General features: G+C 42.6%; 1 protein-coding gene across 1 annotated transcript in view; it reads right to left on the bottom strand.

The window, feature by feature from the left end:
• The window catches only part of CDH18 (cadherin 18), a 1,008,237-nt gene extending 993,858 nt beyond the window's left edge, over positions 1-14,379 (bottom strand). Inside the window, exon 1 of the mRNA XM_075921429.2 lies at positions 13,809-14,379. The gene's annotated coding sequence lies outside the window, so the exon portion shown is untranslated. The remainder of the gene's footprint in view (positions 1-13,808) is intronic.
• Positions 14,380-25,563: the final 11,184 nt, after the last annotated feature.

Here is a 25,563-nt window from a genome sequence, read left to right as displayed (position 1 = left end):
TCCCTTCCATGATTTTTCCAGGAACCGAGGTAAGACTGACCGGCCTATAGTTCCCTGGATCGTCCTTCTTCCCTTTTTTGAAGATGGGCACTACATTTGCCCTTTTCCAATCATCCGGGATTTCGCCCGATCTCCACGACTTTTCAAAGATAATGGCCAAAGGCTCCTCAATGACATTTGCCAACTCCTTCAGTACCCTTGGGTGCATTAAGTCTGGACCCATGGATTTGTGAACGTTTAGTTTTTCTAAATAGTTCCTAACCTGTTCTTTACCCACCAAGGGCTGTCCATCTTCTTCCCATCTTGCGTCGCTTAGCACAGAAGTCCAGGAGCCGACCTTGTCCGTGAATACAGAGGCAAAGAAAGCATTGAGTACTTCAGCTTTCCCTACATCCTCTGTCACTAGGTTACCTCCTTCATCCATTAGGGACTGCACACCCTCTCTGATCACCTTCTTTTTGTTGACATGCCTGTAGAAACCTTTCTTGTTATCCTTCACATCCTTAGCCAGTCGCAACTCCATTTGCGCTTTCGCCTTCCTGATAACCCCCCGGCATTCTCGAACTATACATTTAAGCTCCTCCCTAGTCATTTGTCCAAGTTTCCACTTTCTGTAAGCTTCCTTTTTGTGCTTAAGTACACCAAGGATTTCCCCTGTAAGCCAATCCGGTCTCCTACCAGGTTTGCCTCTCTTGCTACGTGTCGGGATGGTTTCTTTCTGTGCCTTCAATAAGGCTTCTTTAAAATACTGCCAGCTGTCCTGGACTCCTTTCCCCTTCATGTTAACATCCCAGGGGATTCTTTCCATCAGATCTCTGAGGGAGTCAAAATCTGCTTTTTTGAAGTCCAAGGTGTGTATTTTACTACTCTCTTTTCTTCCTTTGGTCAGGATCCTGAAATCTACCATCTCATGATCACTGCTTCCCAGGTTGTCACCCACCTCTACGTCCCCTATTAGTTCCTCCCTGTTTGTGAGGAGAAGGTCAAGCTGCGCACGGCCCCTGGTCGGATCCTTCAGCACTTGTACCAAGAAGTTATCCCCAACATTCTCCAAAAACTTCCTGGATTGCCTGTGTACTGCCGTATTGGTTTCCCAACAGATGTCAGGGTGATTAAAGTCCCCCATGAGAACCAGGGCCTGCGATCTGGAAGCACATTTCTACATTTACAAACCTACAAGCCTGCCGTTAAATCCAGAAGTTAAATCATCATTTACAAGGCAAGCAGTGTGAAGTTTGACCTAATTATATTTTACTATCTGAGCACAAGATTTATTAGTATGGTGCTGAAAATGCACAAATGAAAATGTAAAGCAACTCCCACTACAAAAAAAAAGCTTAAAAAAGAATAATTTCTATGCTGCACATTCTTTTCAGCAGAATAGAGTACATACATTGGATGGTCCCCAGCAAAAGTATAAATATCAGCTTAGCTGATGAGGCACTGCTTAGGCAAGTGAAATAAAGAGACTTCAGAACCTGGTGGTTATGTGCCAGGGTAAGCAGCCTTCAAGGCTCTCTAATAATGCACACAGTGCTTCCCTTTCTACACTACTATTTTTAGCAGTAGTGTCCCACAGCCTCCTCACTGCTGGAGACTTTCACTGCTCTAGAAAAGGCACCAGCAGTGGGAAAAGATTCCTGAAGTGGGGAGGGCAATGAGGAAAAACTCTGGCAGTGAAAAGGGGGAGGCAATGAGGAAAGGCTTTAGCTGCTACCAAACCTCCTCTCCTCCAACTTTCCCCACCCTCCGAATGGGGGGTTATTTTTTATTTCATGAAAGAGAAAGCTGGTAGAAAATAATGAGAACTTATATGTATATAGGTTACATAACCTTTAGACATGAGTAATTGTGGTGAAGCATGGTTGCTGCCTACCAGAGTGCTAGCAACCATTGTGTCATTTTCTCAGTCAAGAGAAGACAAAGCTCCCTTTCCATAAAACAAGTCAAACTAAATATGTATCTTGCATCATGCCCTTTATCTCACTAAACATGGGTGCTGGTGGACTGCCAAAAGGTTAGTATTTCAGAGGAGGAATCTCTAAATTGAGAATGCCCTGGGACCTGGGGTTATAGTGATCAGTCTAAAGATTACATCTAGACTGTTCTTTTTTTGAAAGGAGATATGCAAATTCTGTGCTAATTTGCATATCTTCTTCCGATCGCTTTTTCTAAAGTGCTTTTTTTAACTGAAAGCAGTTTAGATGGGTTTTTTTCAAAAGAACCCCCCTTTTTCGAATCCAACTTCATTTTTAAGGAAGAAGGATTCTTTCGAAAAAGGGGGATTCTTTTAAAAAAAAAGTCTAAACTGCTTTCACTTTTGGAAAAGCGATCAGAAGAAGATATGCAAATTAGCACCGAATTTGCGTATCTCATTTCAAAAGAAGAACGTAGTCTATATGTACCCTAAATAACCTTCAGCAAGAGCTTTTCTGCTGATGTACTAAAGTACTGCAACATAGTGTGGTGCAAAAGTCTATTTTTCAGAAACAGCATTAGTGAAGTGTCTCACACTATGCAGAAAATACCTCTTCAAATACTAGAATATTCAGTTGATTGGCTGAAATAGGTTAATTGCCGTAATTAATTTCCTTTACAGTGTAGCATGATCCTGAATCTTCGCCAAATTATTGCCACCTCAAGATTATTTCCAGAAGGGAATATTATGTACCCATTTATAAAGAAACTGTGAGAAATATTTAGCAGTCATATGCCTTGGGTAGAAATAATCAGTAAGGATGGACTTCAGACTACTCAATGGAAAACTAGCTGAGATCTTCAGGAACATATCATGTGATCAGTACTTATAATAGATTTAAACAGTTTGGGTATGTCTACACTACCACCCTAGTTTGAACTAGGGTGGTAATGTAGGCAACTGGAGTTGCAAATAAAGCCCGGGATTTGAATGTAGCCGCACGGCATGGACTAGGTAGTTCGGAATAGGAAGCCTAGTCCGAACTACCTAGTCCATGCCGCGTGTAGCCGCGTGGCACGGAGTCCGCACTAGCGGACATTTAAAAATGGCGGCGCCCGGCAAGATGCAAATAAAGCCCGGGAAATTCAAATCCCGGGCTTCATTTGCAACTTCGGTTGCCTACATTACACCCTAGTTCGAACTAGGGTGGTAGTGTAGACATACCCTTTGTCTTCTATAAAGTAGGCTAAGTATAGTTCAAACTTGGGCATCTCTGCAGCATTAGGAAAATCATTATTTGCAGTTATCTTGTCAATGATCTATTTTTAATGGGTAGGTAACTGGACTTCAATCATCCTGGGATTTTCTTTTTATTTGATGGAAGAGAAAACTGGTAGAAAATAATGAGAACCATTTAATTAAGAGAAGTTCACAACTCAGGCTGTGGGCTTAGTAATTGTTTTTGCTGTCTGCTGAACTGATGTTCAAAATACTCTCAACAGGTTTGTGTATAAATTTAATGTTCTTATTGTACTTTTTAAAATCTGATTGGAGACATCCAGGTAAAGCCAGCTGAACAAAAATTATGGCGATGAGTTCCTTATTAGAAGCTAAGTAAAATAGAAACCTCTTCCTATTCTCTGAAAAGTCTGTAGGGCATTAGAACCATAAAGGAAAGAGTTAAGAGGCTCAGAAAATGGTTGTGGCTGTGGCTCACAAACCCGCCCTGTTCAGGTGACAATTATAAGAGAGGGAGGAGATACGGGATGCCCAAGTGGGGGAAAGTCACAATTTAGTCAGAGAAGGACCTTTTTCTCTGCTTATAAACCCTCAGAAGAAGACAACTTTATCTGGGTCTGTTAGTTTTCTAGAGAGGGAAGAACTTTGGTTCTGGAAATCACTGCCCTCAGCAGTGAGGAAGAGCACAGCTTGTGACAGGGCTCCAATTGCTAATAGACATAGGAGAGATTATCCCTGCACAAATATTGAGGCAGGTAGTTTGCACCTTCTTGATCCAGAAGCTCTTAGGAACTAACCAGGAGACTTGCACACAGCTACCCAAGGCTCCTATAGGTCTTGTGACAGCCAAAGAATACCTGAAGCACTGCTCTGCCCCCAGAACAACCCCTCCCCATCTTCCAAATGTCCTTTGTGTTCCCTGACATAACTGCTGTACCCATGGCCTCCTGCAACCATAGAAAGGATAAAGTCAGTAGAGATGGTCTTGCATCTACCAGGCAGACTTTCTTTTTCAGGGGTATTATGTGTTATGCTTCTTTGCATCAATGTAACTAGTGTAAAGTGGCTTTATGACAACTGTCAAGAGAGATGTTTTATTGGAATAAGGTGAGGAGAAGGAATAGCAATTGTCAATTGTATTTCTAATATTTCTATAATTAAAGTACCTACTTAATTATAGGTCTGTGTTTGAAAATTATTAAGAAAAGCTTACTTGTTCTCTTACATGAGTGCACAGCAGTACTTGATAGCCTGCAAAAGCTTTGATGTTTTGGAACGGCATCCAAATCTTTTCCTGAAGCTAATTGCAATTTCTCAGATTTCAAAATAGTATAGGATAGTTGAAGGGAGGTGGCTTTCCTGTGGGGATATGTACTTTCTGGTTTCAAATAGGTAGGATATTTCAGAACACTAGCCTCCCAGTGTATGGCTATCCAGATACTGTCCCAGACAAAACTAAAGGTTATATGGAAAGTTTGGATCTGAATTTTGGATGAAACTTTCGGTCATATTTCAGAGCCTTTGTACATCATGAAAAATCAGCAAATAATGGGCCCATTCTTGCTCCCAATGAAGTTAGTTGGAGTTTTTCCATTCTATTTCAGTTTTAACAGGATTGAGTTCTGCTGCCAGCTGTACATGTATTCATCATCCAATAGATCAGGGCTACTCAACATTCAGCCCACAGCCTGTTTGTGGACCACGGAGCAGTTTGGGTTTATGCAGGGCTCAACATGTGGCCCACAGGTGGGATCCTTTGAACATGGCCTCCCCTGGGAACACGCTCCACAATGGTGAGGCATCTTCTAGACAGGGGGATCATTAAAAGACGCAAGCGGACGGGCTGGCTGGAACAGATGGGTACAGGGTGTTGGCATTTCTAGCCCCCAGGGAGGAGGTGCTGGGAGCACTGGGGCATTGTGGGAAGTGCTGGCTGCTTAGTCTTGTGGGCAGAGCCTGGGAGGTGCTGACTGACTCACACTGGCCACGTTTGAGTCCAGCACTGTTGCTTACGGCTTAATCTTTGTATTCATGCCCATCAATGTGAAATAAGCTATTTGCATATATTTGCATATATATTTGCATGTGTGGTGAGTATCATTGTGGGCCCCCAGGGCTTCCAAAGTTGAGTAGCCCTGCAAAGAGGATGGGACTGATAAGAACTATCAGCTGGACTTTGGAAGATTGGGCAGTTCAGAAAAGGAAAACCAATTTCATTGTCTCAATTTTTGTTAGAGGATGAAAAAATCAGTCTGTTTAAACAAAGATTAAAAAATGCAACAGTTTTTAAACCAGAACATTTTAACTTTCCTCTATACCAGGGCTACTCAACATGTGGCCAGTTTTCATGCAGCCCATTGCACCTTGAGCTGCTTCCCGGGCCGCCTGCCTGCCTCATTGCTATCAGCTAGCGGGGAGGGGCGGAGGGCAGCAAGAGGCGGTGGAGCCTCCCCACAAGCAGAGCCTGCACAAGGCTGCACATGCGCGGGCAGAGGTGTAGCGGAGGAGTGGGCGTGGGAGAGGAGCATACAGCCCCAAACATTTCAGCAAACTGGGGGTGCCTGGCGGGCCACATGCAAACTGCAGTCAAGTCTCAAAGGGTATGTCTACACAGCAAAGTTATTTTGAAATAACAGCCATTATTTTGAAATAACTTTACTAGCATCTACACAGCCAAACCGCTATTTTGAAATTAATTCAAAATAGTGGAGCGCTTATTTCGAATTTGGTAAACCTCATTCCACGAGGAATAACGCCAAATTAGAAACAGCTATTTCAAAATAAGTGCTGTGTAGACACTTATATCTAAATAGGGGGCCTCCAGCCTTCCCAGGGTGCCCTTATAGCCACTCCAGCCTCAACCAAGAACACTCCTCTCTCTCCCCCCTCCCCAGAGCCCTTAAAGGGGTTGACTCTGGCCACAGTGCCTGTGCCAGCTCCAAGCCTGCCAACTCAGAGCCAGCATTCACTGCCCCTGACCCAGTGGCCCCAAAACAGGACCCAGCAAGCCACTGGCAGCCAGCCTTCCATCACTCCCCAGGAGCAGTCTGCCAGGGCCCAGAGAAGGTGGATGCCTTCCTGGTCCAGGGTGGAGATCATGGACTTTATTCAGGTTTGGGAGGGATGCCCCCAATGTCCATGATCTCTGCACTAGATGGAGGAACGTGGCTGTCTATGGCAGGATAGTTGCCAGCCTGGCCACCAAAGGCCACATGCGAACCCAGGAGCAGGTTTGCATGAAAATCCAGTTGGTCTGGTGAGACCCCCAACCCTGAGCCCTGAGCTTTCCCTCCCGTTTTTCCCCTTGCTTCCCCCTTCCTGCTCTCTCCTCCCAGGATTCGCCCTCCCCTCTCCCACACTCTCTTCTCCCCTTTCCCGCTTCCTTTCTGCAGTTTCACCAGAGTTTTATTCCCTCCTCCCAGTTTTGTTAAATAAAGAGAGTTTGTGTTCATGAAAATACATGTATTTTATTTTACATCAGGAAGGGGGGTTAGGGAAGGGTAAGTGGAAGGACGTGAGGGAGGAATGAGGCACAAGCCCCCAGTGGGGCAGACCAGGAGGCTCTTAGTGCTTCTCAGGGTGGAAGCTCTCCCGCAGGGCCTCCTGGATACTGACAGCCCCCTGATGGACCTTCCAGATGGCAGCCTGCAAAATGCATAACTTATTTTGAATTAACTATTTCGAAATAAGATATTTCAAAATAACACTATAGTGTAGACATACCCCAATGCAGCTGGGCCGGGCGGTGGGAGCGGCCACTTGAAAGGTATGGTTACCGTCCTGTATCTCTGGTGCCTGGCTCTGCAGGAGGTGGATTTGGTTTGGAGCGGGACTGGGGGTGCCTGGCTCTGGGGGAGGGGTGGGTGCATTGGGATAAAGAAGTGGGCTGGGGTGCCTGACTCTGGGGTAGGAGAGGGGCTATTTTAGTAAATATTGTATTGGCAGTTTTTGTTTGATTTGTTAAAACTATGAATCCAAAACAAAAAACTAGTCAATATAATGGTCTTCTGTTGATATGCATTTTAGTAGTTAAATTGCTGAACTGTCATTGCTAATTAAAAGTGCTGTCATATGGGTGGAAATTGGGTAAATATTGAATTTTATTAATATCAGCAGAACTGACTTAAATGGGGCCTGTGTTTTGTGTAGTCTTGCCTTAATCTTTGTATTCATGCCCGTCAGTATGAATTACTTCGTTATTTGCATATATTTTCATAAATACTTACATATATTTGCATATATATGCAGCCACGCTTAAGTTGCGGCTCTCTGCATGTGATGTGAATATCATTTGTGGCCCCTGGGGCTTCCAAAGTTGAGTAGCCCTGCTCTATAGCATACAAGATGCCCAGTGGCCACCTGGCTAGTCCATCATCTTCATCATTAAATATTCTTGGCCATGTACAAGTGGGACTACTGATCATTCTGCAGTATTAAAAAAAGTGTATCTTCCTCAGTGGAATCAAGCAAATAGTTAATCATCATACATTCTTTGTAACTAACGTCATCACTGCTTCAGAGATGGCCAGGAAGCTAAACTTGCATCAATTCATATCAATAGTCTTCAATAAATTAAAAGTATAAATATACTCAGGGTACTGTCCTTGGTCAACTATTGGAATTCATGAAAAATACTTACAAAAATTATACATAATTAAAGGAATAGCTGTGGCTTGGTTGTTGCTATGATCAGATTTATTTTCTAAGGTACTAATTTGTCAAGGAAGGACAACGAAGCAAAAGAAGTACTTTTCACTCTCAGCTGTTCTGCAGGACCTTGCTGATGTACTCTGTACTCCACAGACCTGCATCATTAATTATTTTACAGGGACAGATTAATCTGTGCATTGTAGTAAGTACTAAAATTTGTAAATGCTTATCTGCAGATGTCTTTCCACACACTTTAACAGCATTTTAGTAATGTATTTTCTGCTCTATTAAAATGAGTTCTAATGGTTTTTGTAATATTTAAGTTATTCTTGTAAACTTCTTACTTCTTGCAATAATAGTCAGACACATATGACAATCATCCTCTACACTGATTCCAAGAAAGCAGAAAATAGTAAAAGTGTTTCCTGTTAAGCATATCTGGATTCTTATTTGGAGACATGTCTGAATAATTGTTTTATCCATGTTTAAACATCCATCAGTGACAAATGTTTTATTCATCCTTAGCAGAGTATCCCAGACTGTTACAGGTTTCATTAGCTGAAGTTTCAGATTGACTTCTGTTTGTCATAATACCACCGTACATTTACACAGTAATTTTCATTCCAAAGTAATTCAAAGTGCTTTATTTAGCATGTATATGTAAGGGATAAATTCACCACCCAGTAAATTAGAGACATCTCTTCAGTGGAACAAGATAGGCATTATGTAAAGAATTTCTATGCGATATTTTGTGTTTGTGTGTTCAAAGAAATCTCATTGATTTTGTGTAAGTGGAGCATAATTACCGGTAAATTACACAGCATTTGTGGAGAAGACCGTGAACTTGGGGTTAATGCACTAGACTCCGACTCAAGAGTTCTGGCTTCATTTCCTGCTACAGACATCTTGTGTGATCTTGTTCATGTTCATTAATCATTCTTGGCCTCAGATCCCATCTCAAAAGTTATATTTCTTTTCTCTCTTTGACAGCCTTGCCTACTTAGACTATAAGATCTTCAAAACAAGGAAATCCAATTTTAGACAGAGCTAGTTGCCTCTTGCCCCCTGCATCTCTTTAGTGAATGCCTACACTCATGATCTGCAGTGGTGCAGTTGCTGCTATGCAGTGGTTTAAGTATGGGCATACCCTTATTTCTGGAGGAAGAGACAACTTAGCAGAAATAGGAGAATCTCATCCTTTTATAAGTACATTGAAAGTAACTTTGAGTGGCTCATATTCAGAACATTCCAGTCTTACAAAGTAACATAAGTTTTCAAAGGAATTACAAATCTCAAAGTTTCTGTAAGCCTACCAGACTTGTATGGTTAACTTTTCCAGTGAGCAGAAAAAAAGTCACCTATCAAATATAACTTTTCAAGGTTAAACATTTATAAAATGATTCTTTCAAAATAAAATAATGGAGGAAAGAGGGAAATAATTCTATGCTAGGTTTCACTCATGTTTTTTCCAGCCTCACATTGCATCACTATTTTTAATGTAAGCATCCTTTTGATCCTATATTCTGATGTTGTAGCAACAGATCCCCTGATAATCATAACCATGAGACCGGAAGAGACCTCCAAAGGTCATCTAGTCCAGGCCCCTACACTAAAGGGAGAACTAGGTATTAACTAGAGCATCCCTGATGAGTGTTTTCTAATAACGGGATTCCACAGTCTTACTGGACAATTTATGCCAGGGCTTAAGCCCCCTGACAGTTAGGAAGTTTTTTCCTAATGTCAGCAGAAACTGCCCTTTCTACAATTCAATCCCATTGTTTCTTATACTACCCTTAGGGGGTAAAGGAGAATAATTTTCTCCCTTATCCTTGTAATAATCTTTCATATATTTGAAAATTATCATATCCCTCCCTTGGTCTTCTCTTCTCCAGGTCCAATTTTTTTCAGACTTCCATCATAAGTCATGTTTTCTAGACTTTTAATATTTGTATTACTCTTCTCTGGACTTTTTCCAATTTGTCTGCATCTTTCCTGAAATGTGGCACCCAGAATTGGACACAATACTCCAGTGAAGGCCATATCAGCGCAGAATACAGCATAATTATGACATTTAAAATAAATATTGCATTTTAATATAATTTATTTGGAGAGAAATCCCCCAGTAATTATATTTTTTTCTGTAGAATATTTGCCCAAATCAAGTAGGAAGATTGTGTTTCTAGGTTTTGGCACTGAAATTTAAAAATGGGTTTTTCATATCCATTGCACTACTCAAATTCAGTCCCCTCAGCTACCTCTGATGCTGCCCAACAGTTACCAGTGCTGAGAATGCTGGTGAAAGTTAATCTCCTGCATGCAAGAATCATGCCATAAATCTGCAGCACAATAAGAATGTGCCCTGTGAGTGTGAGGGATCCTGCAGTATGGACAGAGGTATAGAGCTAACCACTGATCACTGAAAGTGTACTTATTGGCATAAATCCCACTGGAAAATATTTTCACTGTTACTTTTCATCTAGCTTTCAGGTACCTTTCATTGATACCAAATGCCATGTTAAATAGTACTATATACAGAAATAGGATCCAATATTGCAAGAAATAGTCAAGGACATTCGTATGGATTAGCGTTGCATGGCAATCAATGGGTGGCTTCTCTCATCAGGTAATACTCAGCATGACCAAGAGCTTCAGAATCTGACCAAAAGTGATTTCACTGGGGCACGAGTAAGGGTTTTCAGGTGAAGGCTAATAGAGAAAAGGGGAAATGAAGAGTGTAGTATTTGCTCTCTGTCTCATTCAAACAAATAGCACCCACTTTAAAGCTCACAATCATCTATTCTCTCTTTCTGAAAGAATGCTGCATGTCTGAAGAAACCATTGCATATTCTAGACTACATATAAGTTATCAAGCAGCTCAGTCAAATATGAGTCTTTCACTGACCTTATCAGAGCACTCATCAACTATTTTTTTGACAACAGCTCTCAGGAAATGTTTCCAGAATGAGCAAATATGTAGCATCTTTTGGACATTAGTAGCAACTTATATTAAATGCAGTTGGCTTGTTTTTCTTGAAAATATTCCCACCCAACACTGTGGACAGACACATGGATAGATAGACGGATGCACACAGTAAATTTAAAACATAGCTGCATACATCATCAAGAGCCTCAGGACTAGCTTTCCAACATCTCCATGCAAAAAAAAAGGTCAATACCAATTTTCTAGTTGCTCTATCTGATTAAAATAGTTCTATGTTCAGAATAAACTAATTCAAGCAGAACTTATTTTAAAAATGGCATAGAAACCAATAGTATCTGTCCAATATAGCCTGTTATGTGAATAGTATAGGAAGAAAGAGCCCCCTAATGGTTTTAAATTAATTATGAAAATAAATAGATTTCAGATTCCTGAGTTATTGGTGGAACCCAGAAACAAAATGATTTTCTGAATGGGAAAAAATTAGTAATTAGGGTAAATGGTTTATATTATTCAGTCAAAGTATGAAACAAAGAGGTGTGTTGAGTGTCTGTGCTCAAAAAGTCAAAGGAAATGAACAGTTTAAACTACGTAAGTCCAGTTTGAGACAGACAAGTATTTACAAAGTAAACTCAATTATGTGAACCCAGGACTGACAAAAGGGAACCCTGCATGTGTAAAATGTATGCACAAACACTGTAAATACATTTTAATAACGCAATCTCAAAACAAAACAAAAGGCTTTGAATCTTTCCATTTTATATAAATAACTATTCCACTGAGTGTTGCTAGTAGAAAAATAAAAGCTTTGTCATTTTCTTTTAGCATTTCATGATGACCATTGAAGTATTAATTCTTTTAGATACTTATTTCTGGGGGCCTTGTTGATAATACACCTCGTGGATGTAAATTAAAATTGATACATATTTTGCAATTTCATATGTGGGAAATGGGGGGAATCCTGATGAGGAAAAGAACCAAGAACCATCAGTGACGCCTCTTTCATAAGTGGTACATTAAAAGAGCACAGGTTTGATAAACAAGCATGTCTGCACGGACAAAAGGCAGAGGTGGAACATGAAATCTTTTCTGAAGCTCTTAATCAAAGCTATGCCAAAAAAAAAATCTGTAAATGTTACCCTCAATGCTACATATTTAAAGAGACAGGCTTGTATTTCATAGGAGCTAAGAGAGTTAGGGGTTCAGCTCCTAAGAAAATTCAGTGGGAGTTGTTTGAAAAATTCCACCATAACCAATATGCTTGCTAACTCCTTCAGTACTTGACACATAACCTGTGCTCTCTTATTATTGTCAGTGTTTCCCCCTCTCTTACTTTTGGACTGGATTCTGACACTTACTTATCTTGCACAGTACTGTATCCTGGTCAGCAGTCTGACTTATTTTATTGGGACTGTTCCTGTAGAGAGGCCCTGTCCAATGCATAATCCTAAATGAGTACCTGATTACCTGTGAAGAATATCACAGGAGAAAAGGCTAGAAATATTATATGTATAAATTGTGTTTATAAACTATAGAGAGAGACTGTGACAATTTATATACACTATGTTAAAGCAGAAAGCTGAACAGAACAAACATATACTGTTTTTTTTTAAGGTTTGCCAATTTGCATCTCTATTTTTAGTAATTTTTTCATAAAGTATATAAAAATGAACCAAAGTTCCTCACTCACCCATTTAAGTATGCACTATTATAAAAAGTGAACTGAATAATTATGAATAAGTTATATCATGTTATATCACTTGTGGCATTTTGTAGTTACCAGGTGAAATGATATTATTTAATATTTTAATGCTACATACAGTCCAAAGTTAAAATATTTGGGGGAGGAAAAAAGTAATTGAAACATATTTATTGATTGGTTATCATTACCAGAGGTAGACTACAAATTAGGGATTAAAAGCTCAGACATTTTAGGATCAGTAACCTGTGAAAATTTCTTAGCTGGATGACCCACGGGAAAGTTGTGCCTGCTTGTAAGAATACATGCTCAAATTATTAGATTAACGGAGTGACTTACTCCATCCTACTCAGTTAGAAAATTAAATTGGCTGGGAATATAAAACATCCTATTGTCTGGTATCAAGACATAGAAAGCATAAACATGAATGGTGATGCAAATCATCACAATTGGAAAGAATATGACATGAATGCCTTTTGTTTGAAGTCACAGGGCTCTTTTTAGCTTTACTCTTCTGTCTCCTATAAACCAAAGTCAATCAACTTCCTGACTGCTGCATAGCCTAAAGCTCAATTATTTCTTTTCTAACCTAATACCTTGCACAGTGGTAATGAAACTGTCCCCCACCAGCTGAGGGATGTATGTAATATATGACAAGTTTACATAGAGCAAAAGGTGCCGTAAAGGAGGGTATTTTCAATGTCACACCAGAACAGGCAATCAGCCCGATAGGACTGTCACATCAGGCACAGAATAACTGAAATATTCAAGAATTCATGTTTCAGCTCCTAAACCTTGGTCTTTTCTTTGCAAGCAGAATGTGAGCTATAATTGCCATATCTATAATAAGATGGCAGTCTAATGCCATATCATTTAAGACATATCATGTTTATGCAGCAGTGGTTAGCTTACCATCAAAAGAGAGAATCTGTGTTAAACTACTAACAAGCTTAAGTGAAATGCCTGCCTTACCTGCCTGCACAAATAGGAGCAGTCAAGAATTAATAATACAGGAAAGCCTTATTGCTATGCTGTTATTGCCCTAAACTGCTTAGTGTCTGTGGGACAGTTTGCATTATAACATTGCACAAGCAGATAGAAAAATGTCATTTTACCCACTTCAATTTCACATAGTTGGGGACAAAAGTATAATCATGATTTTTCACAATCCAGAGCTCCCTCCTAATTCTCTCTGCATAGCATTTTATACCTATTCATCTGAGAATGACAGAAAACTATACACAATAAATACATGCTGTACATGAAAGCCAAAGCTTGTAGATATATTTTTAAAATGCAAAATATACAGAAGAGTAATGCATTTTTATTAGCAGCTGAGAAAGGACAAAGAAAAACATCCTTACCTGGAGGATTAAACTGTGTTGATCATCGGTGCTGTGTGGGTTTAGTGGGGAGAGGGCAAATTTTTGTTTTCAGTAATGAATCTCTTCTTCAGAGATGAAGATTGTTAAGAGATAGGTAAAATGAACTATTCCAAGGTCCAGTCTGCTATCGCTTGCCCAGGCTTTGGGCTGACATCCTCTTGTGAAGGAAAAGGCAGCTCAGTAAGTTGTCCACTGAGGGAGCTAGGTATCAGTGTTATCAGGCACCAGCAGTCACATACTGATTCTATAGTACATATTCTCTCCCTCTCGCTCTCTCAGCTCTGAGTCTAAGCTCCTTCTGCTGCTGTATAATCAATCTAGCCTGTCTGAATCTAACAGGCCTCTATTTAACCAGCCAATCAAGAGAAAGGATTCCATTGCTGATCCCCAGGGTCTTTTCCAGAAGTGGTACACACTATATGAGTTTTTGCAGCAGTTTAAGCCAAGTATTTTTCAGTATTTTATCTCCCTTAGAAAGCTAATGTTTAGGAGATCCCAGCTTCGAAGCTAGCCTTGTCTCTGTGCTCTCTCATGTGAATTATTACACTCACTGTGCTGCAGCAGCATTCTGAAACCTTCCCCTCTCTCTCCCATTTCAAATGTTTTGGAATAGGAATGCTAAAGATGGACCTGAGCAGCAACTTCCTGATCAAAGCACTTGAAAATTGGGGTATTAGAAATCCAGTTCTGAGTTTTGGAAGTTGGCTGTATCTCTAGTAAATACAGAAAACAAATAGTATATGCTGACTAGAAGGGAAAACGTGCCTTGCTGTCATAGATGGAGAACCAGGCTCCTTTCTTATGTTCTTCATAATTCCATTTATTCTGCAATCCCTAACAATTCCCTACTGTAGCTTACAAATAAAACATTGGGAGGGTCACTGCACGGTAATATGAATGAGCATTATGTCACCACAAAATGCTTTATCCTGAATAGCTATTCCAATGATTATGGAAAACTTTACAGGAAAATGGATCAGCAAGCTGGTGGATCTGGATCAGAATTGTGACCCAGTTTCGACTCTGAAACAATTGATGTGTAACTGCTGTCATGTTTGTGTCTCTGCAAAATTTGTCTCATTGACTCCAGGTGCTCCCCCTCCATTTCATGTTGATACTACCAGAGAAGCTGCTCTCTTGCTTACAACTACTGACAATTATTGCTCTCAGCAGACAATTAAAAAAAACAACCTCCTAATGAGCATAAACAAACAATGTGACTCCATCAACCATGTTGCCTTTTTTAAGAACTATGAATGTTTTGCTGATCCAGATATTTCTGTGCTGAGTCAGAGAGCATGTGCATACAAATGTGCATATACTCCCATGTGGAACAACTGACTTGCAGTACAAATTGCTCAATGGCATTTGTATCAATTCTATGACTTGCACTACCTATTAAGGTTATTAAGCCATAGTTCACATACACATTAGCTTCAGCTTACCCATTTTTACCACCAAATATCATAATATCCAGTTGCAGATTCCTCACCTAGACACTATATTTCTTCTCAATACCAACGTATTAACAACCACAGCACACACATCGAGTTCCTCACAAAGTCAAATGTGCAGCCTGAATTCCTACCATGAGTAGGTGAAAATAAATCACCTTTCTGCATGCACGATTGTGAAATGTATCATTTTACATGTAAATATAATTGTTATGAAAATAGTTATACATTTTACATGTAAATGTAACAGTCTATCAAATCATGACTGGTATGGAAAAAGTGAATAAGGAAAAGTTGTTTACTTATTTCCACAATATAAGGGGGCACCAAACAAAATTAATAGGCAGCAGATTTAAAACAAACAAAAGGAAGTTTTTCTTCACTCAGTCAACCTGTGGAACTCCTTACCAGAGGATGCAGCTGTTACACAGAGGATGCTTAAGCCTAGATTTGCAATCTGATTACTACTAATTAATTAATTAAACCTCAGTGGAAGTTGCAGATACCACCAAACCTCATCTATCATAGGTGTTTGTTGATTAACTTGCTGCAGAGAAATAAAAACGTTACACAATTTAAAGGGGCCATACCATATATTGTAAAATTTAAAAGGTACAACAAGGAAATAGGTGAACACTCTTAATATCCCAACCCAAGAAGAAATAGGAGGATAGTAAAGTACCCCACAAACACAAGGATTACACGGACAATAATTACACTATCCAGCTGTCGACGATGGACGTGATGCACCTGTCTCTCAAGCCTTTGGTTAATTAAAGCCTCTAGCGAGAGACTAGGAGGCAATCCCTCGTAGCGATGTCCTCTGCGGTGCTCTCGACCTCAAGCCTTAGGCTCCTTCCGAGCCCTTGGTGAGGAACAGAGAGGCGGTCCCTCGTAAACCCTGGGGACGGGTGGAATGCAGGCAGGTGGTGAAGTCCTCCTCCGGGGCCTTCCGCTCCTGGACGCAGGATTCACTGCTGGTAAGTTGCCTGGCTCTGGCCTTCGGGTTGATTCCGCTCTTCAGCTGGAACCGGTGATAGACGAGCTACTCCTGTACCCAGACTGGATACACAAAATCCCTAACTAAACTAACACGACGCCTCCCGTCACGATATAATACCCCGGCCGCTTGAGCGTAGAACCGACGCACTATACTAACAGACAGACTCGATGACGAACCTCTAACTAACCTAGCTACCTATAGACATGGACAGGGGGTAGGGTGGAACGCTGCAGAAGAAGCGAACAGCGAACAAAAGGTTAACCAGAACTTAAGTATTCTCTCCCCATGAATATTTATGAGCTGTAGCTTTAAACTCATTGGACCTTGTTTAGGTAAACAAGCGTCTCTGATTGGGTGTCTGAATAAACAGCTTCTAACTGTCTGGGGTGAGTGTACTGTGTGCAGCAGCACATGGTAACATGTGCAGCCACTTGCGTGCCGTGTGCAGCAGAAACTAGAACCATCTATGTAACTATTCATGACAGTTATTACATATTCAGTGTCACTGCTCATGCATATTGATGAGAAGGCGGGGGACCACGTTACACAGTGAAGGCTAGAACTTTAACAAGGTTCAAAAAAGAGCTAGACAGATTCATGGAGGTTAGGTCCATCAATGGCTATTAGCCAGGATGGGTAGGAATGATGTCCTTAGCCTCTTTTTGTCTGGAAATTGATGACAGGAGAGGGAGTGCATGATGATTATCTGTTGTGTTCACTCCCTCTGAGGCATTTGGCATTGCCCACTGTCAGTAGACAGAATACTGGGCTAAATGGGCCTTTCGTTCGACCCAGTGTGGGTGTTCTGATGTTCTTATGTTATGGTTTTGTGTTTAGAGTTTAGTGTGTGAGGAGGGTGAAAGATATGTGGTTACTATATGGGGGTAGAAGACTGCAAACTGTACCTCTCTTAGGTCTATGAGGGGAGATTTGGGGGCAGGAAGTTCAGATGGAAGCTGTGTCTAGACTACACCTCTCTATCGACAGAAAGATGCAGATTAGGCACGTCAAAATTGCTAATGAAGCAGGGATTTAAATATCCCATGCTTCATTAGCATAAACATGGCTGCCACTTTTTTTGACACGGAGCTTTTTAAAAAAAAAAGGCAGTTTAGCCGGGGATCTGTTGAAAAATAAACCCTTTTTCGACAGATCCTATAAACCTCATTTTTTGAGGACTACAGGATCTGTCGAAAAAGGGTTTATTTTTCGACAGATCCCTGTCTAGACTGCCATTTTTTTCGAAAAAGCTCCGTTTAAAAAAAAGCAGTGGCCATGTTTATGCTAATGAAGCACAGGTTATTTAAATCCCTGCTTCATTAGTAATTTCGACATACCTAATCTACATCTCCCTGTCAACAGAGAGGTGTAGTCTCGATGTACCAGGAGAGAAGAAGAAAGACACAGGAAGCACCGTGGGGTCTGAAGTCTGGAATAGTAAGGGAGCAACTTATCTGTATTTCTAGGATTCCTCATGGAGTTTTTCTTGGGAAGGAATACTTCCCTGTTTCATCATATATACTGGACCCCTCAAGTCCATTCTGCATTTGGAATTTTAATTTAACTTTAAGTGAAAATCTCAACACAATCTTAACTGTAAAGTTACTATTTACACCATGTATAATGTACACACAATGAAAACATACTCATATGCAGTAGAACATAGTACTATTTTAACAATGCATAGGAAAAAATAAATCACCACATCACAAGAATTTAGGACAGGAAGCACAAAATTTTAGTTGAAAAGACAAAAATAATATTTAGCAAAGCAGAATTATGCACAAATATTTCACACCAGAGCTCAATGTCATAATGCAAGGACTGCATCTGTGTGCATCAAACAGTGTGAAATAGGGCTGGGCAAAATTTAAAATATATCCTTAGTCTTTCGTATGTATCTATAGTCTACTTATAGCTGAGGAGATACAATGATAAATAGCTCATTAAAAACCAGGTGGCCTAACTGCTGTGCTTCGAAACTAAGGTAGTGTATGTGTGTGTGTTTCTGTGAGTGTACATACACACATCTCTGCAGTAGCAAATTTTCACATTATAATGAATATTTGCCATGCATTTTTACCCACCTCCATCCATATATAATAGGGCTCACTTTTCCCTGAATTTTGTACCATGTTTGATCAGTTGTTTGTTGTCTGTGTCACACTAGAGTCAGAAAGCACCAGTCATGACCCCATTTTCCTGCGTATGATACAAATACTTAAGACAACACACTCCCTTACCGAAAGAGGTGGGAAAGAGCAAGATTATGACAAGCTGTTCATTGTTGCTTTTCAGGAGAAAATGCAAACTTCTTAGGGATATCTATAATTATAGCTATACGGCAACATTTATATAATAACTAATGAAAGTCATCAGCGAAAACTCTTCCAATGGCAAAAACCATTGTATGTTAAAAATACAACTACATAATACATTAAAATATTCCATTATTTAAAAACATTAAATCTTGTATTTTCCCCAATATATAGGAAGATTTTAAAGACCAAATTAAGTAGAGGTATACGTGGGAAAAATTACATTAAAGTTAAAAGTAAAGGAGGGTAGGTCTACACTACAACGTTATTTTGAATGAACTTATTTCGAATTAATTAATTGGAAATAAGCTAATTCAAAATAACTCATCTAGACCCAAAAACTAATTCGAAATAGCATTTTTCTAATTCGAAATAGCACATCCACATTGAGTGGACCCTGAATCGAAGGTAACACTTGCCGGAATCAGTGCCAAAAGGGCATCAGGGTCAGATTTAGAGTGTGGGGCTGCTGCCTCAGGCTAGCCGAGGTCTGTGCTTAAGGGGACCTGACCCCCCCATCCCGGACAGACAGGTCTCAGGTTTCTCTGCTTGCTGGTCTACCTCGCTGAGGGACAGCAAAGCATTTGTGTCTTGGAGTGCTCTGCTTGCCCTCACTCAGGACACCATGGCACTTTGCAACTTGGAACCAGACCTGCCCCTGGGGACTCTGCTGCGTCTTGTGGACACGTTGCCAGCAGCCTGGCTGCACTGTCTGCAAGCTGCCATTCAGGAGGACCATTGAGGGGCTGTCAGGAACCAGGAGGCCCTGCAGGAGAGCGTCCATCCCGAGGAGCCCTCAGAGCCACACTGGTCCTCCCCACCGGGGGCTCGTGCTCCATTCCTCCCTCTCGTCCTTCCACTTACCCTTCCCTAGCCCCCCCTTCCTGATGTCAAATAAAAGACACATATTTTCAAAAATAGAAACTGGGTTCATTTAACACAATTGGGGAGGGGGAATGAAACTCTGGGGAGATGGGGGAAAGGAGGCAGGAGAAGGCAGGAGAGAGGGTGGGAGAGGGGAGGGGGAAAACTGGGAGGAGGGAGCTGGAAGGGGGAAGCAAGGGGAAGAAGGGGAAGGGGAAGCTCAGGGGTGGGGGTCTTGCCAGGCCAACCGCCTCCCAGCACGGCAGGGGAGGGGGCCTCAGCATCCCCGGGGCGATGGGGAGGAGGGTGGAGAGGATGAGTTGGGGGTGTGGACATTGAGGAGGAAGGTATGGAGGTTGAGGAGGAAGTAGTGGGGGGGGGCAGGAGTGGGAGGAGGGACAGTAGTTGGGGGGGCAGCAGGCGCAGAACCGGCACGGGGCACCATGCTCTGCAGCAGAGCCTGCAGGTTTGAGTTCAGCGCTTGGTCCTGACCTTGGTCCAGTGCAGCTGCAGGTCCTCCAGTATCCAGGCCTGGATGGTGCGGTGCAGGGCTCGCAGGGCCCCCAGGTGCTGGTCCCAGTACTCCTGCTGCATGGTGGTGGTCCGGAGCAGACCGTGGGTGTGGGAGCATGTTCTGGGCGGGGTGGTGCGCCCTGCACGAGCAGCTGGTGCAGCTGTAGAGAAAGAAGAGAAATGGTCAGTTCTCCTTGGGGGACGCAATGAATGATGCCCAGTCCCCCCCACGACGTGAGGGCGACTATGCCCTGCACCATCAGAGCCAATGTGCTTGCACAGAGGCCATGGTTAGGACATCTGGCTCTCCCCAGGACTGGGAGCTGCCCCAAGACTGCACCCACGCCCCTGTGCTGTGTATAGTGTGGCCAGGGCAGAGGGGAGATGTCCCCTGCCTCTGTGTAGAGGGGGCGTGTGAAGGGAGAGTGTCCTGCTGGGTCCTGCACCGGGGTCGGGATCGTGTCAGGTCTCTTCACATACGCGTGTGCCTAATGGGCCACGGCCCCTGGGTGTCATGCAGCTGGAGCCACCTGCCCAAGGCTGGCATGACACGTGCTCACACGTGCACAGGTGGCTGCGTGATCCGTGGGAGGCATAGCCCACACGCGCGGTCCTTGGTCTCCCTCCCTGACTCCCCCCCAGGCAGGGGACAGTGCTGGCACTTACCTGGTATGGTCTCCCTGGACATCCCTGCCGACTGCTGGTGGTGGCCCCTCTGGTGTGCCCGGGTCAGGGCCCTCCAGTCCTGGCTCGCTGCCTCCAGGGCAGGCGCAGACCACCCCGCCCCCCAGGAGTTGATCGAGGGTGGGGAAATAGGGGCAGGTGACAGCCCCTGCTGCGGCGCCACCTCTGGTGGCCCTGGTGTACACCTGCCACAGCTCTTTAACCTTCAGGCACACCTGCTCCTGTGTGCACCTGTGGCCTTTCCTGGGCACAGTGGCAGCCATGCGGCTGTAGGCGGCGGCGTTCCTCTGCCTGCGTTCTCTCCTGGACGACGGAGATCAGGAGGAGGAGGATGGGAGAACCAGCTGCTGGAAGCAGGGCTGGACGGCAGCAGCGGGGCTGGTAGGGGGGTCATCAGGGGAGCGGGGCTGACCGGGGGAGATTGGTGGGGGTGGGCCACCGGAATCAGGGCTGGACTGGGGAGATGGGGGGGGGAGCGGGACTGACCCGGGCACATGCAGACCCTGACAGACAAGTGAGTCTGGCCAGGGATTCCATTTTGCCACCCCCTCACCCCCACATGCCCTCCCTCAAGTAGTTGCAAACTGCTTGGCAGGTAGACACACTCAGGTAGCGTGAGCACATCTTCCAGCCAGGCAGTTCCCATCTAAGGACTGATACACCTAATTATAATAAAACTTACCTAATTAGAAAATACTAGACATTTTATATGTGGTAATTTCTCAATTTGTTTCCAGGAAAAAACCCTCAAATACCAGACTGTCTGGTACAAAACTGGACACCTGGCAATCCTACCCTTCCTTGTACCCTCCCTCCTAGCCAGATACCCTACCCCCAATCTGCTCCTTCTCCCACCTCCTGGAGTGCCCATGCGGCTCCGGGTCCCCCAAGCCCTGACCCAGGCTGGGTGGAGGATGCAGCCGGGTGAAACACTGAAAATTTATTCATTTTTAATTCTTTTTTTTATATGTGTTTATATTTTTGGGCTGCAAAAAACATTACTGAAAAAAAACAGGTTCCAACTAAAGTAAAAAGTTTGGGAAACCCTGATCTAGCCAGCTTTCTATCCATCTTACAGACCATTTATCCAATCCACATTCCCTTAACTTGCTGTCAAGAATATTGTGGGTGACTGTATCAAAAGCTTTGCTAACGCTGGCACTGGGGGGTTTGGGAGGACCAGAAACAACTTATTTGAATATTCATAATTTACTTAATGAATATGAAAATATGCAAATGAATGTTACTGGTCCTCAAAAAGCTCTTGAATGGATTTACTGGTCTCTCTGTCAAAAAGTTTGGGAATCTCTGACCTAGAGGAAATAAGTCTGTAAAAGTAATTGAAACATCTTCCTGCTGTCAATGCCACAAAGCAGGGAATGAATCCCAGGTCTTCCTCATGCATGTCTTAACCAGTGTGCCATTGGATATGCTGGGAGTGGATCTCTCTCATTCTCTTGATGAAACTGTCCTAGTCACCAAACTATAGATTTGTGTTGCTCAATCTTCTGCTATTTAGTTTATTTATAGAAATTAGAACATCTTCAATGGAAGAGTATAAGAGCATCCTACTCCCAAATAGCCAATAGGCTAGTGATTAGGGTACAGCCGCTCCCCGAGTTACAAACAAGTTATGAACCAACACTTGGTCCGTAGCTCGAAGTGTTCGTCACGTGGATCCCATAGAGTTACATGGAGACCGCACTGTTCGTAAGCGTGGATTGCCGTTCGTAACTCGGATCCACATTTACTGCCTCAAAGTAAGGATTTAAACTTGAGTATCCCTTCCCTAACCCCTACAGAATCCTCTTTCCATTGGGCTTTTGGATAAAAAAGGTAGGTGAGAAGTAGGAAGGAAAGCACCCTTTCCTTCTCTGTTTTATGAGTCCCTCACATCAAAATGTTTTTCTTTGTCAACAAATGTCTTTGTTTTTGTTTCACCAAGAAAATGAATAAGTGAACAAACTTCTGGGTTGTTTCTGAATGATTTTTTTCCAGTTTGTTGTTATTTTGTCTAGCAAATCAAAATTTGAATTATTTTGTGATCCACAGAAGTACTTCGCTGTTGAAATGCTCAGTATCATGTTGCCTAATTTACAGGCACTTACATAAATTACAAAAATAACTCTATGATTCAAAAAGCTGAATTGAGGAGAGCTAAGAGCATAAGAATGCGATTCACAAAAGCCAGCATACTAGGCAGGCTACAGCCTGAGGTAGCTAATGATTGGCATATCCCAGAGGGGTATGTATGACGTTGTGCCACTCTCTTGGAAACAGGAATCTAAATCTAGGCCAGTGGTTCCCATGATAAGTTAAAAATTCTTTTGCTCTCCTTACTTTTCCTTTTGTTTTTTTTTTTCCTCCATCAGGCAGTGGGGAGGAGAGGGTGGCCGGGGACGTGTCCATGAAATTAAAATATATTGAAAAGGGGTAGTATTTTAGAGAAGCCTTATTCAAGGCACGGGAAAAAACCATCCCAATGCATAGCAAGAAAAGCAAATATGGTAGGGAACCAGATTGGCTTACCAGGGAGCTCCTTGTTGAGCTTAAACACAAAAAGGAAGCTTCCAAGAAGTGGGAACTTGGACAGATGATTAGGGAGGAGTATAAATATATTGCTCGAGAATGCATGTGAGTAATCAGGGAGATGAAAGCGCAATTGGAATTGCAGCTAGCAAAGGATGTGAAGTGTAACAAGAAAGGTATTTACAGGCATGTTAGCATTAACAGGGTGACCAGAGAGGGTGTGGGGCCCTTAACTAGATTAGGTAGGTAATATAGTGAAAGATGATGTGGGAAAAGCTGAAGTACTCAATGTCTTTTTTGCCTTTGTCCTCACAGGCAAGGACAGCTCCCAGACTGCTGCACTAGGCAACGCAGTATGGGAAGGAGGTGGGCAGCCCTCGGTGGAAAAAGAACAGGTTCCGAACTATTTAGAAAAGCTAGACATACACAAATCCATGGATCTGGATTTAATGCATCCGAGGGTACCGAGGGAGTTGGCAAATGTCATTGCAGAATCTTTGGCCATTATCTTTGAAAACTCATGGAGATCGGGAGAGATCCCGGATGACTGGAAAAAAGCAAATGTAGTGCCCATCTTTAACAAAGGGAAGAAGGACAATCCAGGGAACTACAGACCAGTCAGCCTTACCTCAATTCCCAGAAAAATCATGGAGAGGATCCACAAGGAATCTATTTTGAAGCACTTTTGAATCTATTTTGAAGAAGGGAAAGTGATCAGGAATAGTCAATATAGATTCACCAAGAGCAAGTTATGCCTGACCAATCTGATTAGCTTCTATTATGAGGTAACTGGCTCTGTCGACATGGGGAAGTCAGTGGATACATCTTGACTTTAGCAAAGCTTTTGATACGGTCTCCCACACTATTCTTGCCAGCAGGTTAAGGAAGCATGGATTGGATAAATGGACTGTAAGGTGGTCAGAAAGCTATCTAGATTGTTGGGCCCAATGGGTAGTGATCAATGGCTAGATGTCAGGTTGGCGGTACCTTTCAAGTGGAGTGCCCCAAGGATAGGTTCTAGGGCACGTTTTGTTCAACATCTTCATTAATGACCTTGATGAGGGCATGGATTTTACCCCCAGCAAGTTTGTGTATGACACTGAGCTAGGGGGAGAGGTAGCTACATTGTAGGGCAGGGATAGGGTCCAGAGTGACCTAGATAGTTAGAGGACTGGTTCAAAAGAAATCTGATGAAGTTCAACAAGGACAAGTGCAAAGTGCTGAACTTGGGACAGAAGAATCTCAAGCATTGTTACAGGCTGGGGACCGACTGGCTAGGTAACAGTTCAGCAGAAAAGGACCTGGGGGTTACAGTGGATGAGAAGCTGGATATGAGTCAACAGTGTGCCCTTGTAGCCAAGAAGGTGAATGGAATATTGGGGTGCATTAGGAGGAGCATTGCCAGCAGACATAGAGAAGCGTTTATTCCCCTTTTTTAGCACTGGGGGGCCACATCTTGAGTATTGTGTTCAGTTCTGGGGCCTCCACTACAGAAAGGATGTGGATGCTTTGGAGAGAGTCCAGCAGAGGGAGACCAAAATGATTAGGGGACTGGAACACATGACCTACGAAGAGAGGCTGAGGGATTTGGGCTTAATTAATCTGCAGAAGGGAAGAGTGAGGGGGGATTTGATAGCAGCCTTCAACTTCCTGAAGTGAGGTTCCAAAGAGGATGAAGAGAGGCTGTTCTCAGTAGTGATGGATGGCAGAACAAAGTGCAATGGTCTCAAATTACAGTGGGGGAAGTCTAGGTTGGATATTAGGAAAAACTATTTCACCAGGGCTATGTCTAGACTGCAAGCCTCTTTCAAAAGAGGCTTTTTCAAAAGATACTTTTGAAAAAGCCTCTTTTGAAAGAGAGCGTCTAGACTGCACGCGGAACTTTTGAAAAAGCTAGCCGCTTTTTCGAAAGAAAGCAGCAAGTGAGTCTGGATGCTCTCTTTCTAAAAAGCCCTGTTTGCTTTCAAGAACGCATTTTTTCGAAAGAGCACTTTGGAAAAAAGGCATTCTTCCTTGTGAAATGAGGCTTACCGCCGTCGAAAGAAAAGCCTCGTTCTTTTGATTTAATTTCGAAAGAACGCGGCTGCAGTCTAGATGCAGGTGAAGTTTTTTCGAAAAAAACCCTGAGTCTGGACACAGCCCAGGAGGGTGGTGCAGCACTGGAATGGGTTACCTAGGGAGGTGGTGGAATATGCTTGACAAAGCCCTGGCTGGGATGATTTGGTTGGGATTGGTCCTGCTTTGGGCTGAATTTGATGACCTCCTGGGTCTCTTCCAGCCCTAGGATTCTATGATTCTACTGTACCTGTTTCAGTTAAATTATAAACAGGAAAGGTTTATCAGGCCCGGAATGAAACTTGTAATTAAGA

Source organism: Pelodiscus sinensis, chromosome 2 (genome assembly GCF_052426305.1).
Source record: "Pelodiscus sinensis isolate ZL-2025 chromosome 2, ASM5242630v1, whole genome shotgun sequence".
Classification (NCBI taxonomy): domain Eukaryota; kingdom Metazoa; phylum Chordata; order Testudines; family Trionychidae; genus Pelodiscus; species Pelodiscus sinensis.
This window is presented reverse-complemented; position numbering and strand designations above follow the sequence as displayed.